This window comes from Megascapheus bottae, chromosome 1 (assembly GCF_031878675.1).
Source record: "Megascapheus bottae isolate mThoBot1 chromosome 1, mThoBot2.hap1, whole genome shotgun sequence".
Classification (NCBI taxonomy): domain Eukaryota; kingdom Metazoa; phylum Chordata; class Mammalia; order Rodentia; family Geomyidae; genus Megascapheus; species Megascapheus bottae.
The window spans coordinates 21,790,071-21,805,318 of record NC_143509.1 but is presented as its reverse complement, the minus strand read 5'-3'; the positions used below and the strand labels follow the sequence as shown (position 1 = coordinate 21,805,318).

The 15,248-nt window shown below is 38.9% G+C and overlaps 1 protein-coding gene across 1 annotated transcript in view; it reads left to right on the top strand.

Moving 5' to 3' along the window:
• Pdcd10 (programmed cell death 10) overlaps positions 1–15,248 on the top strand; it is a 38,953-nt gene that overhangs the window by 1,852 nt on the left and 21,853 nt on the right. The gene's annotated exons all lie outside the window — the stretch shown is intronic.

Below are 15,248 nucleotides of genomic sequence, written 5' to 3'. Positions count from 1 at the left end.
GGTATCATAGTTTGGGTAGTGCAGATACTGAAGGGTATCATAGTTTGGGTAGTGCAGATACTGAAGGGTATCATAGTTTGGGTAGGCCATAAACTGGATGAAAGTCAGTGATTATAGAATGCAGGCTTTTTGGAGGGAAGTGTGAAATGATTTCTTCTAATTGATAGGTAGTTCTGTGGTTGTGGAAAGGCCTTTTAACTGTAAGGAAAATTCGGATATAAGTAAAATTCAGAGTAATTTTTCTGTGTAATGTTAGCTCCTGTCTTTTGTTCATGTGTCTTAAGTTCTCTTCATAGGTGAGGTTCATGGTACCTCACCTATTGTAGGATGAAAAAGAAATGTCCTGTCGTATGCCAGAGTTGTATTTTTATGGTTTATAGCCTACCAATGTCTGCATTTGTTCTCAGAAGAAGTCTAATGTTAGCTTGTTGACATCATCTCATGTAGAACTTAGGACATCTTCTTTACACTTTTGTCTCTCTTGGAAGCAAAGTCTACACAAGTTATATGTTATTGTTACGTACATTATTATCGCTGTCTTGTCAGTAGTGGAATAATAGAATTCCAGTTTACAGGGAATGGAAGAGGTTCATTTAGTTGAGTGATTTGCCCAGGATCATTTGATGTGTAACTGTTGGAAACAAGTTATGGTCCAGATTCTTCTTACTACAGATCTTTTAATATTGTGAAGTAAAAGCTTAGTTCCAGCCAGTCATTCTCACCTGTAATCCTAGCTGTTCAAGGAGGCTGAAACCAGAAGAATTGGGGTTTGAAGTCAGCTTGGGTAGAAAAGTTTGGGAGATTCCATCTCCAGCTGGTTTTCAAAATGCCAGACTGGAGGTGTGGCTCAACTGGTAGTGTGCTGACTAGCAAGTCAAGTGACAGCAGGATCCTGAGTTCAAGCCCTGCTATTGGCACAGAATTTTTTTTTTTACCAACCATACATTATTTTATGTAAGAAAAAGACTGTGACTTATATTTAGGTATTACATTTTTACTATGTCTAATACTGTGAATGTGTCTTCTGTCTCCTATGCATTTCTTCATCCTTTGGCATTTATCTTGACTTTCAGCTTCTTCTTGACCCAGGGAACTTTTTATCTTGGGGACCTTTGCTCTACCTGGACTGTTTCCTCTTCCCTTTCCCAAATCTGGCCAACTTCTGTACTGTTTCAAAGTGCAAGTTAAGATGTTTTACCTCAGGGGTGCTTGACCCCCACCTTCCCAGCACACACAGGAATGAGTTCCCACCCAATCTTCCCCCTGTTCTTTTCCTTCCCACTATCAGAGGCGGAAGTCATTTGATAAATATTTGTCTTCCTCACTCGGAGGCATCTAACCAAGGTCTTATTTGCCCTGTGTTGTACCCTGCCATTCACACTGAAGTATTCAGTATTTGCTGAATGAATGAATGATAAAGGCACACAGAGTGCCTCAAGCACTCTGCTCCCAACAGAAACACAGAGATAAATAAAGCTAATACCGTTTTTTTTGCATTATAGCCAATTGAAGGATGAAGTGTGTTACAAGTGAACCAAAGTTTAGGTTAAGTTAGATGCAAAGGAGTTGCTGCCAAAAGCTTAATAGAAATTGTTCAAAAGTGCTGATTTTTCTTAGAGATTTCGAAAATCTGAATAGGGAGTCTTTGTGGGATATGACGTCGGTTTTACTTATAGCTAAATTTCGGTAGACTTTGCTGCTTCCCTGCTTTGAGCAGGCACTGGTCTTTATAGGCAGATATAAACATGAAAGAAAGTTTGAGTGGACTCTATATTTTCCCTGGTGTTACCGTGGTTTTGTTCCCAAAATATCTACTTCATTTAGGTAGTATTAACATTTACTTTGTAGCTGAAGAAACCAAGAGTATTAGAAAATGCATTTATTAAGCTCAGAAATGCGGTTAAATTGTTGGAATCTGAGAGAAGATGCTAGAGCCACAATTTGAATCTGTCTTGAACTCCCTTCTTTTTCTTTGTTCTTAACGATGTTCTTAGTGACTTTTACCCTTAAGATCATTTACGTTAAGTGTAGTAACTGGAAAATTGAGATGTTCTTTCAGGTGTACTTACCTTTTGGCCTCTTGAAAATTATTATAGTATTGCAGCGGGTCTTAAGGTAATATTTTGTTTGCTTTAAGCCTCAAGAGTTAACAAGAATAAAACATCATTTTGAAAACTTGCAATCAAAATTTCAGGGATTTATTAGGCTGGATTTTGGTGGTAGCAGATTCTGTAACTTCTTCTAGTATAACATTAATGGAATAAAATATATTCAGTGGCTATAAGATGCTATGTTATATGCTTTCATAGATTTGTTGGTTCACTCTCCCATAGGATAATTGTCAAAAAGTTATTGCTAGTATTTGGCTATAAAATATTAGTGTATGAGCCAGTCCTGATGTTACTTGAAACTTGAGTAAAAGTATAATGTTTTTATGTAATGTAACTAGTTTGCCTGGATGGAACTGAGGTACTCTATCTTTCGTATTGTTAAGACTAAGAATTTTGCTAAGAATTGTTACTAAGCATTTTAAGCCACTTTTTTTCTCTAATAAAAGCTAAATAAGTCTTAGGGTAAAAGCTGGGGAGGGGGAAGGAGGAAGGAAGAATGAAAGGGGTGGAAGAGAATTTTATTAGCAGTCTTGCAACAGTGGGAACATGCTGAGTCAGTCAGGCTTGCCTCCTGGAAATACTAAGTTCACTGGAAGTAAGACTAAATAGCATAGCAGTAATCCTTTGGCTCATTCATTTATTATATATGAATTGAGCATATAGTATGTGTGAAATTGCTTTAAATCTACTTGGTAATAAGTCGAAATCCAATACAGCTTATTGAGCAGTAAGTGTCAGGCCTAGTGTCAGGCATTTTATATCATCTCATGTGATCTTCACAACAGCCCTAAGAGGTTAGCCAGTATAATCTCCAGTGTAGAAGATCAGAGGATTCATGATCTAGATGTCAGGATTTGAATTCGGGCTGGCCAAATGGAAAGAGACTTAATCATTGCAGTGAAATGGATACTGTGGCTGAGGGCCATTTAGCCTTGGAGTTAAAGTTACCATGAATTATATCTTAAATGCTATGGTCAGTTGGGCAGTTGTTTTCAACAACACATCAGGAAGTTAACATGATTGAGAATAACAAGCAATTTTAGCATACACCATTTTTCTCTGGCATGAGAGTAGATGACCCCCTTTCAGTGCCAGGTGAAGTATTTGTTAATGGTGTGGGGAAAATCTCTGCTGGGAGCTACACTTGGTGGGAGGTTCCTGTCAGTGACTGGATTCGGGCCACTGGTAAGAGAGAGTCTCTTAGCCCTTTCTTTCTGGATCTAAAAGACATTAATTGTGATCAGTTGGAATGTGATCCCCTGTGTATTTTACTACTTCTCTTTCTTTTTTGTGTTTTATTCAAAAAATGACAAGCATGTCCACTGAACTGTTTTAGTGTTTTAGGGTCGTGTCTGAGACGGTACACTCATAATGTGTGCAGAATGGCAACCGACATGTTGCTGTTTCTGTACTGTCACTCAATGTCTCGCAGGTGTGCACACCTTCAAGGGCATCATGGACTCATGTCCTACCAACACTTCCTGGCCTTGACTAATCAGAGTTCTATGTAGGAGATGGAAAAATGGGTAGAACTTCAGTTAGCTGGTCTGTACGTGAGTAGATGGAGAGGGCAGTTTACAAAGACCATTTCTTTGGCACTCACCCTTTTTAATATGTATGAGGTATTTCTCCATGCTTTAGTTTATTTAATAATGTGGGACCATAGAGCTGATAGAAAGGGGAATAATAATAGTTTCTCTAGCTGGTCACCTGGTCCTTGGTACTGACAGCTGTCTCTGCTTTACTCAAGCTATTCTGCCTTTGTTCAGGATGACCTGGAATCTAGCTGAGATGGGTTTTAAGGAAAATGACAAACCCTAAAATGCTCCCCCTACCACTCACTCATACTTATGTAAGTCTATACTGAAAGAGCCAGGTGGGAACATTGAGTGAGTCAGACCTGGCCTCTAGAAGGCAACTGCTCCCTCCAGCAGAGCCAATTGCAGCAGGCTTTCCTTATTTCATTTCAAAGGCTTTTAAATAATGCTGTGGTCCTTGTGGATGTCTTACACCTATTTCATTGGCATTTTGGTAATTTTGTGAAAACTTGGGAGGTTTCTGAGATTCTGCCTTACATTTTACCTGGTGAAGACTGTACAAGGAAGTGTGAATAGAATATTTTCTTAAAGATAACTGTCTTTTGCCCCATTTCTTCTTGTGACTAGTAGCTTTGTTTGAGATCCAGTAAGGAGCAAAAGGTGAAGTTCAGTGGTAGTACTTGAGTGGAATCAGATGAGCCAGGGTTACTTAGCTCTTGGGCCTAAAAGATTGTTTTTTTAAATCAATATTGGTAGTTCTGTGTGGCACAATTAGCTGCAAAGAAAATCCAAGTTGCAGATTGTAAGGGCCTTGGACAATTTGGAGTAAGTAAATGCAAGAGTGGGCATCTTTAAGAGATGCAGTGCTAGTAGACCTAACCCAGGTTAGTACAGACCCCAACTGTACTTTAAAGTGTAGAGAACTTTAAGAATACCCCCAGGGCTTTATATTTGGTTTTCTGAGAGATTTTAATGGAAAGCCCTTACATTATATTGAAGAAGTGAAAGCACACGATCACAAGTACTGAGACAAAGGAAGATTAAGTGACCCATACCATTGAACACTAGTTGGCTATTAATTCAATTCAGGAGTCCATTCATGAGTTGCTACACTGAGTTGCTCATGGATAACGCTCATCTTTGAACATGTTGTAGCAAACCTTTTATTTTTCCTCCCATTTAACAAGTGTCTTCACTTAGATTTTGTTTAGATCAGGATTTAACACAGATTTATTCAGAATAGGAGGGGGTGCTAAAGAGATAGATGTCCTTCCTCTCAACCAGTTCCCAGCTATCTTAGGAGCCTTTTGCTATTTTTATCTTTGTTTCCATTTCCATCAACCAGTTCAGAAGTAGTGATCTCTTTGTTCTGGTTGTCAACTTTTGGTTTCTTGTGTAGATTATTTCCTTTATGAACTGTCTGTAGAAGATCTTTGACCATGTCTCAATTTTATGTACTACCCAGCCTTTTTCCAGCATGCAACTTCCTTTATGTATAGGAATGACCTATGTGCAGGGAAACAGAATAAAGGGCAATTCTGTCATTAGTATTGTAAGTACTTTTAAGGTGCATTTGATGGCCAAATTCTTTTTGTGCCCCCAAACTTGGAGTAATTTGTTTTAGAGCATATGTTTCTTCTAAGTGACTCAGATTTGCTTATTCTCTCCATTTTGACAAATGAGGGGGGAAGAGATTTGAAAATGAGTTATTATGTAAGTGACTTGATACTGTGTTGTCAGTGTATATTATTCTTTCGTATGCTTAGAATAAGGCAAGGCAAGGCAAGACAGGCGCTTGTTTTATGGATGTGAAGGAGACACCACTTTGTATGTCTTGCAGTTCAGCTTGGTCTGTAGGCATCTCTTTGGCCTCACTGTTTCATAACAGTAACAGTATAAATTAAGTGCTTGTTGGATATCAGCTACTATACTAAATGTTTTAAATACACTTAGTACTTCTTGAGAACCCTGTGAGATTGAGTGAGTGCTTCAGTTGTTAGTTCCTTCACATTTTAACAGTTTAGGAAATGAGATCATAGGTGATTGTATCCAAATGAGCAAAACTCAAACTTGGGTCTTTCCTGGTCCAGATGAGGCACTGATTTCCTGCTCCATGTTGTGTGTTATAATGTAGAAAATCTTACTTGTATCCTGACCACAGATGTGTGCTAAGAACCAGTACTCCTCGTATATTGTTTGTGCACGTAGCATAACGAGAGTTAACTTTCAAGGTAAGTGAGATCTCATTAATACCAAGTGAAAGATGCCCAACCTTGTGCAGTATAATACCTAGAGCACATTCGAGTTAGCTACATTCCCAGAGCAGGCTTCCTGGATTTTGCAGGTCCTGGGTGTTCACATTGTGTCATGGGTGACCCAGAAAGCAGGGCAGGTTAATTTGAAGTAGTTTTGTTTGGCAGACTACCTGACACATCCATTCTGATAGACTTTAATAGCAAGCACAGAAGTATATTTGATTAAAATGTCTGTTATTCTGTTTTGTTTGTTAATGTGATTTTTTTAAATTTCTAAATGGGAAAAGTTGGAGATTGGACCAGATAATATTTAGCTATTTTCACTTTAAGATTTTAACATTCAAATTAGTTCAGTGTTTTAACATGTATGATGAGGCTAAAGGTAAATTACTGGTTTAGGTTGCGATTGGACACAGAGTTACAGAAAACTCCTGGTCTAGGTATCGTCTGCTAGCTCTTAATCTTGTTGGAAGAGCTGTGAGAGGGAGACACCAGTACTAACCTGTAGGTTCAAACGCATTCACTGAGTGAATGAGCAGGTTAGCATATATAGAGCCATGAAAGATTTTATTTGAAATAAAGGGTACTGTCATGAAGTTTAAAACTATTTAACTTTACCAATTTTTCTGGCTTCAAAAATTCCATGATACCTGTTTTAGGGGTGATTGTAGAGCGGGCTTGCCTTGTAGAGAGATGAATCATATCATCTTAGGTTGGACTTCTCATTCGTTTTCTCTCCTTAGTCATAAAAACTAATATGAAATAATTACTATGTCTCATGTACTGTTCTGTCTATAATACTAAACAGTCTTCAAAGCAGTCTTAATGATAACATCATCACCATCTTATACATGATAAAAGTATGCTCATTTCTTTAGTCACAGTGCTCTTAATATTGTTAAGTATAAGTGAACCAGTCCTGTTTCAGTTTTCCTTTGGGTATCTCGGATATTTTGGGGGGACCTTAGCTCTCTTGTGATAGACTTTCTGTCACTGAGACCAAAAAGTCTTGAGAAGTTAAGATTTTGCACAGAAGAACTCTGTTTTGTTTCACAATTTTGAGACTGCCATCCACTTATTTGGCTTTGTTGCTTTGTACCTTTGGTGACATAGTATGATCATAGCCAAATGGCTCACCTCACAAAGGCCCAGAGGCAAAGAGCAAGGAGGAGGCCTGGGGTTCCTTATTATCTTCTTGAAGGGCATGCCTCCAAAACTAAGGACCTCCCACCAAGCCCCAAGTCTTCCTGGTATCATTACAAACCAGGCTTGAGTAGAAAGACATGGGCCTTTTTGTGCCATGTTCAAAGGTCCATAACATAGGTCTACATCACAGACAAAATGCTTTCAGACCATTTTTAGGAGCTCCAAGGTCTTAACTATTCCAGCATTGTTTCCTAGTCAAAAGTCTGCTGAAAGATTTGATATACTCAGCTGTGAGTCCCTGTACAAATGAAAAAGGAAGAGATATGATTCTACGATAGAGAAAATGGTATAGATTACCATTCCAAAAGGGAATAAGGGGATAGAGCTGTTCAGACAGGACTCAAGACCCAGCAAGGCAGACATTAAATCCTAAAGTTCCCTGTGAGCATCCACTCACAGCAAGGTAAATGGGAACACCTAAAGGCACTGTCAGTCCCACCCCCACTCCTCACTGCCTTATTGGCTTCAGACCCTGTCAGCATTGTATATCTTTCTTCCTTGGGTAAGAGCTTTGGCCCCAAAGTTCCATTCATTGCCCTCTTGGTTACTGGCTGCTTCAGGGACTCTGACCCAGCAGCCTATTGCCTGCTTTCACAGGCCTTCTTTTGAAATCTGAATGTACCCTTTATGACCCCAATTTTCCTATGGTCCGCTGGGGGACCAGGTGGCGTGTGCTAAAGCCATCTTCAGCCTGAGCCATACCTGGACCTATGTTTGAACCATAGCTTACAACTGCCTGAGAGCCCTCTGGGCTCAGCAAAAGAAAGGATTCCTGGGGAAACAATTTCCTAGGCAGTTACAGGCTGGCTGGGTGTTCAGGATTCTTTTCTCAAGATCTGTCCTGGGAACTCTGCTACAAGTTTGCAAACTGCCTGTGAGCATGTGAGGGGTGCTGTGGCCTTCAGATTCCTGAGCTGCCCTGAGCTGTCTCTCCCATTTTCCTGGTTCAAAGCACTTGGCTTTTTAGCCACACCAGCAGCTGCACTAGCTTTGTCTGCATCTTTTCTGGTTTTTTTTTTTTTTTTTTCTGGCCAGGCTAGGCATTTTTTAGATTTTAATATTTTACTTCTTTTTGCTTCTAGCCAAACTTCCTGAGTTATTTTGCTGGCTTGAAATATGCTCCATCAGATAAACTGTAACATCACTTCTAAAAAAGAATACATTTGTTTTATTTTGTTTTTTTTTGTTTTTTGTTTTTTGGGGTTTTTTTTTGCAGTAGATGTATAGCAAAGATAAATTCTAGTCCGGTTGCCTCATTTTCATCTGAAAGTGATCTTGGCCTGCTCTGGCTGCATTCCTTTCAGCATTCTAGTCTTCTGAATCTGCAGGAAACACCAATTAGGTTCTGCTTTACAGAATTCTATACTTTCTCTAGCCTGCTCCTCTTGTGAATAGCTAATAGTCAACAGCAATATTTCTTTGAACCAGATTCTTTTATTGCTATAACCTAATATTGAATACAGTAAACTAAAGAGTAAAAGGATTATTTTGGCCAAACTTTTTGAGTTTCCAGCCCAAGATCTATCTGTTAGACATGTGGTGATGTATTGCATCAGGGTGAGAGCAATGCACAGACTTAACATCTCAAGCCTGGGAAGCAAGGATAGAGGAAGTAATGCCTGTAACCCTTTCAAGGTCATGTCCTTACACTTGACCTCCTACAAGGTTCCTCCCTCCCACCACTGCTGGAGGGACCAAGATTTTAACATCCTGGGCCTTTAAGGGGCATTGAAAATCCAAATCATTCCAAATTTTAAGTTTATAATCTAAAATTATAAATTTAATATGACTGATTTACTAACCTGGTCCTAGCATGGAGTCTGCTTCATAAAAGGAATATTATCTCTAACAGATGTAATGAGATCGATAACAAATAAAGTGAATCCAGCACACCTTTACATTTGGACATTTTTATATCCTAAGGCATTTAGTTCTAATTTGCCAAAGCTGTTTGCCATGGACCTTTTCACCTCAACTTTTAAATGATGTTTTAGTTAAAACCGCTGTTACTTAATGGTGCAACAAGCACTTGTTCTGTCAGTCATACTGTCTTGACCTCATGTTTATGAAATAAACATAGGTGGAGTGCTTGGACTAGTTAGTGGCATTAAATATCTATAAAATGTGGCTTAGTGAAGAGACATTTTTCCAAATATGATATAGATTGGATTTTCCAATGATGTGAGGATTCATTGCAAAATATGTACTTTTTGGATAGCTACTTAAGTGAGCCAAAATAAAATGCTTGGCATCTTAAAATTTAATAAAGTCTTTATGATCGAGTTCATATCATCTCTTACCTAGAAATGACAACCTAATTGTCATCTTAAAGAAAAAAAAAACTAATAAAGAGACTTGTTCAGAACCAAAGACAATAGTTTAAGAATAAAAGGTCTACTTGGAACCCATAGTTCAGACCTTAATTCTTTTTTTGTTTGTTTGTTTTGATTTGCATTTCTTTTTTTCATATATTTTTATTGTAATTAATAGAAGGGTTACATTATATTTGCCAGATAGAAGGTGCATTAATTCACATACATTGATACCCTTTCTCATGTCTTAGTCCCCATTTCCCTCCCCCTCCCCCACCCCTCATCTTGTTTTCCCCCCTTCCCTATCCAATTTCAAATAACCAAATACAAATATATCCACTATATCAGATAACAAAGTGAGATACTGTAACAATATGATATAACCAAGCGACAGCAAAAGAGATGAGAGATAGCATAGTACATTTAGGACAACAACCACTCATTATATGGCTTTTGTTTCTATATCCTAGAGGTCCTTTCATTTAGCTTCATACTATATGGCCTTATGTATCTAGGTTTTGCTTTATTGCGAATCTGTGCTGTGAGAGCCCGAGGTTTTTACTGATTATGACAAATGAGAGAAACCATTGAGCCTATGTTCCTTTGAGTCTGAGTCTGGCTTACTTCACTATGATTTTTTCTGTCTTTCCTAAAATGGGGCAATGTCATTCTTTCTGACAGTAGTATAGAATTCCATTGTGTACAAATACCACATCTTCTTGATCCACTCATCAACTGAGGGACATCTGGGTTGGTTCCATATCTTTGCTAAGGTAAATAGTGCTGCAATGAACATCGTTGTGCTAGTGGATTTAGTATGTCCTTGTTTCTGGACAATTGGGTAAATGCCTGGTAGTGGAATTGCTGGGTCATAGGGGAGCTCTATGTTTAGTCTTTTGAGGAACTGCCACACTGCTTGCCATAGTGGTTGAATGAGTTTGCACTCCCACCAACAGTGTAGTAGTGATCCCTCCTGGCCACATCCTCTCCAGCATCTGTTGTTATTAGTTTTCAGTTTTCTTGATCCTGGCCATTCTAACTTGAGTGAGGTGGAATCTTTTTTTTTTTTTTTGCCAATCCTGGGCTTGAGCTCAGGGGCTGAGCACTGTCCTTGGACTTTCTCAAGGCTAGCACTCTTCCACTTTGAGCCTCAGCACCACTTCTGGCTTTTTTCTATATATGTGGTACTGAGGAATCGAACCCTAGTCTTTGTGCATGCTGGGCAAGCGCTTTCCCACTAGGCCAAACTTCCGGCCGCATGTCTGTGTTTTCTTGTGTCATGCTAAGGTTGATATTTGAAAACCATTAGTAAGACTGATGAAGCCTTCTGTATCATTTCATTTGTTCATTCACCAGTGCTTGTCACATGCCTGCTGTGCTGTCTGTTGTCTCTGTAGGAAAATAAATACACCTGAATGGAAAAACATAAGCTCACGTGTTCCTGCTCAGTGCAAAAATGACCAGATTTTTTTTAAAACTGAGGGGTGAAATGTATAGAATTTTCTAGGGGAACATTTTTTTTTCTACTGAAGACATTGTTCTACCATGGACTTCTGTATATCTGCTCCTTTTGTTGGGAGTAAGTTAATTTTGGCTCTAGAGTTATCTTGTGCCGCAGATGGAGTAGAGTGGGTCTCCTTCAGGAAATGATGCTTCTGCACCCTGAGATGGCTCTTTATTTGAGCTGACTGATGATGGTTGGGTAAAGCCAAACTCCTAGAGATTAAGAATTGGCAGGGGAGTAGCCAGGGATCTGTGTCTTACCCTTCTCATAAGAAACAAGTGATAATCAATTCTAGAAAGTCCAGGAAAGTATTTACAGTTGATTCATCTTGTGTTAAAAATTAGGATTGCTGTCTTGAACATTCAAGTAAATAAGAGGAAAAGTATAAATAAGAAATTGGTTACACTTAATTCATATTGGTGTTCTCACATCATACAGGACTTTTTCAAAAAAAAAATGGTTGAATGTGTGCCTTTTTGTGCATTAAGTGGTAGTACAGTGGATCCTAAATTCCAAACTTGAAATCCCTCTCTCTCTCTCCCTCTCTCTCTCCCTCTCTCTCTCTCTCTCCCTCTCTCTCTCTCTCTCTCTCTCTCTCTCTCTCTCTCTCTCTCTCTCTCTCTCTCTCACACACACACACACACACACACACACACACACAGCCAAATTAAAAACAACACCTCCACAACCCATGCTTTTTGTCTTAAGTTATTATCATTTACAGTATAGTTGTTTTTTCTTAATTCTGTGGTTGCTAAGGTATTGATAAATCAAACTTACTTTGAACTGAAAAATTTCCTCTAACCAAGGCAACACTCTTAAAATAGCTGCTAAGTAGTTTTACTTACTTTATATTAACTAGAAATTGTGAGCATGGGTAAATCACTATATCTATATGGGGTGGTCAGTCCTGATTGTTGGCTTAGTTGGATGGCAAAAGGAATAGGGAAATCTAGTAAGACCTTTTTTTCAGAGAAGATTAATTAAGGGGGAATACCCATCCTGTGCGTGGCACCATCCAGTAGGTCGGGTGTAGTAAAAGTGGGAAAGGAAACAGCCAGCTAGCATGGACATTTTCCTTTCTCATTCTGAAGCCAATAGCCTGCCCTACACTATCCATGCCTTCATGAACTAAAGCTTTTGAAACTGAGCACAATAAGGCTTTTTGCCTGAAGATTGTTGTCAGGTGTTTTGTGACAGTGAGAAAGCTAATTCACACTTGGCTGAGGGAGCTATAGTCAGATCACTTTCATCAATTTCAGATTTGAAATTTAGAATCTGTGATCTTCATTGTCTGGGCAAGCCTGATTAGTTGTCATTCCAGAGACCAGGATGTAAATGTTCGGGTGCTGCTTGGCTTCTGGGAAAGTGACCAGGAATTGCTCCTCCATGGATAGTGCCTGGGCAGAGGCATGGGGTCTGAGACCTGCTCTCACCTTGCTTTTCCCACCTAGGGAAGCCATTGCAGCTTGTCTACTCAGCCATATCAGAAGATGCTTGTGGAAAGAATGACAGGGGCATATTTAACTTGAATTAATATTGGCAGAATAATTGAGTATTTTAAAAGCCTTTGTTGTTCCATTGACTTGAGCTCATATGTAAATGCTGTTGAAACTGTGTGGTCTGAACTGTAGATGTGCACTCTACACAGTTCAGTTGAAATTGGTGTTGCAAGAGCATTTTCCATAGTAATAACACTACAGTTGTTAAGTATGATACAGGTCTGGCCTGTAGCATTAAATCAAGTCGTTGAGCAGGTTTGTTGTATTTAGATTAACTAGTAGGAACTCTGAAAGTAACTCCTAGTCCTATCCTGATAATGACCCTTGACCTCTACTATGCCTATCTTTTTAGATTACATCTTCTGTCCACTGGGAGGCTTCAAAGTCTTCTCCCCAACTTGCTGTCCAATGCCTCCTCACACACATAAAATTAGTTAAGTGTACTATTCTTTGCAGGTTACCAGTTAACCTTGTCAATGAATCAGTGGTTTTAGTTATTGCCCATATTCTTTAGCATTTAAAACTTGGCTACCTTCCTCCCTATTTGGTGGTACTGGGCTTTGACTCTCTGACTTTTAAAGCAGGCACTCAATCACTTGACCCAATGCCCCAGCCCTTCTCACTTTGCTCTTTATGTATGGCCATGCATCCAGACAGTTTTGACCAAGATAGTCTTATGTTTCCCACATTCCTGCATCCTCATGTGTGTATCACCACATTCACCATGTTGGTTGGGCTTGGGTCTTGCTCACTTTTGTGTGGGGTAGCCTCTGATTCTGAATTCTGATCATCTTGATTTTTGTTCCTGAGTAGCTGGGGTTACAGATGTGTACTACCTGGCCCTGCCCAAAAGTGTTTGCCAACCATTTTTGAAAGTCTTCATTTTTGTAATGCTGTTTCTCTCATCTACTTCTTCCACATACAGCCTATTTTTTTTTTTATTTTACCATAAAGGTGATGTCTGGAGGGATTACAGTTAACACAAGTAAGGTAATGAGTACATTTCTTTTTGGATAGTGTTACCCCCTCCTCCATTTTTCCCACCTGATTTTGCTTGTGTTTCATGGTCTTGTCTTCTATGGATCAAAGTCAACATAGACTGTTTTTCTCTCTGCTCTCTATATCTTATCATGCCTGTAGTTTTTTTGTTGTTGTTTTTTTAGAGTCAAGTAGTATATTAAATAATTACATCCTACTTGAAGTGTCTTAGTTGTGCAAAACTCTTACATGGATATGCTAGGCCCCCTAACTTTTCATACCTTCAGCTCTTGTCCCTCCATTCTTCTCTTCATGCAGTCTGCTTCAGTCAGTTAAAGGATCAGGTAGTATTATCCCCTTACCTGGTAAAATAAAGTTTTTTTCTTTTGGGCACACTCAGTCAGGGATCAACTTTTGGCTTAAAGTAGGGTCCCTTTTCTAACTTAGTGATATCAGAAACAGGTCTGAGCCATGAGTTGCTGCTGAGTGTCCCTTCGATGTTAGGATATAGTCTAAAACACAACACTCTCCAGTTTGACAGGTCACTGGAGCTTTTGAAGTAGTATGCCAGAACCTTGTGTCTTTCAGAGTTTAGGTCTCTGAAAAATCAGGCATAACTAAATTCTTAATGACCAAGAACAGTATCCTGTGTCTAGTATCTAGTTGCTGCTAAATATGCATTTCTCATTGATAGAGTGCATGAGGATGGACAAGGTGCTCTGCTTCTCTGTTTTTACTCCATCCTTGGTTTTGTGATATGAAAGTATCTGATCTGGATCCAGCAAGCCCTGGGCCTCTGTATGTGTGATTTAGAGCAAGTTGTTTTCTTTGAAAAACAATTTGTCCCACTGATTGCCAGTGGCTGAGCCCTATAATCCTAGCTACTCAAGAGGCTGAGATCTGAGGATTGTGTGTTGAAGCCAGCCAGGGCATTGAAAAGTCCTAGTGAGAGACTGGAAGTGAAGCTGTGACTCAAAGTGGTAGAGTGCTCAAGGATATTGTCCCGGTCACCAGTTCAAGCCTCACATCTGGCCAAACCAAACACATTTGCACACACAAAATAATTTTCCTAGTCTCTCCAAGGTAAAATTTCTTGTGTTACTGGATCTTCCTCTTCTTTTTCCACCCTCCTCTCTCAATCTCTTTCTTCCTTTTTTTTTCTTTCTTAGCTCCTTGTTTCACTATTTCTGTTGTTATTTTCATTCTTTCTGTTGTTTTTTTTTAAATTGGGATTCTACAGTTTAGCCTAAGCTAGTCTCAATATCTTCTCACCTCAGTACTCAGAGTTCTCGAATGTATTATTGAGTTTTTAATTTTAGTTACAAACTACCACAGTTTTTCTCCTTTCTCAGTTTTGTGTCAGGTGTAGACAGAGTCCCAAAATTGTAAATATCAAAAAGTACCACTGACAAAATTATGTTTCCTGAAGTAGATATAATTTTTGAGGTTTGTCCCCGATCTTTGGTGCTTGCCATGTTTAATACCCTATCTCTGTTGATTTTAACACATATACTATGTATTGTAATTTTACATGTAAATACTATAAGTATGCATTTAGTTGATACTTTTTACAGTTGTTAATGTTGTAATTAGATACATCATTTTTCATGATATTTTGTGGAGAGCTCAGTGACATTGAGTCACTGTTTTGTGAATGGTGCCTAGCTAGTGAGGTTAGCAGTAGCAAAAGGGTAATTCCTGAGCCTGCAAAACAAATAGTATCTTAATGAATAGTGTTGCTGTTGCCAGTTTAGCTTTTCATAAGGTAGTAGCTCTGTATTTGAGAAGGAAAATGACTCATATATTTAGTTTCCTTTAAGGTAAATTTCTCTTTCCCTTTCT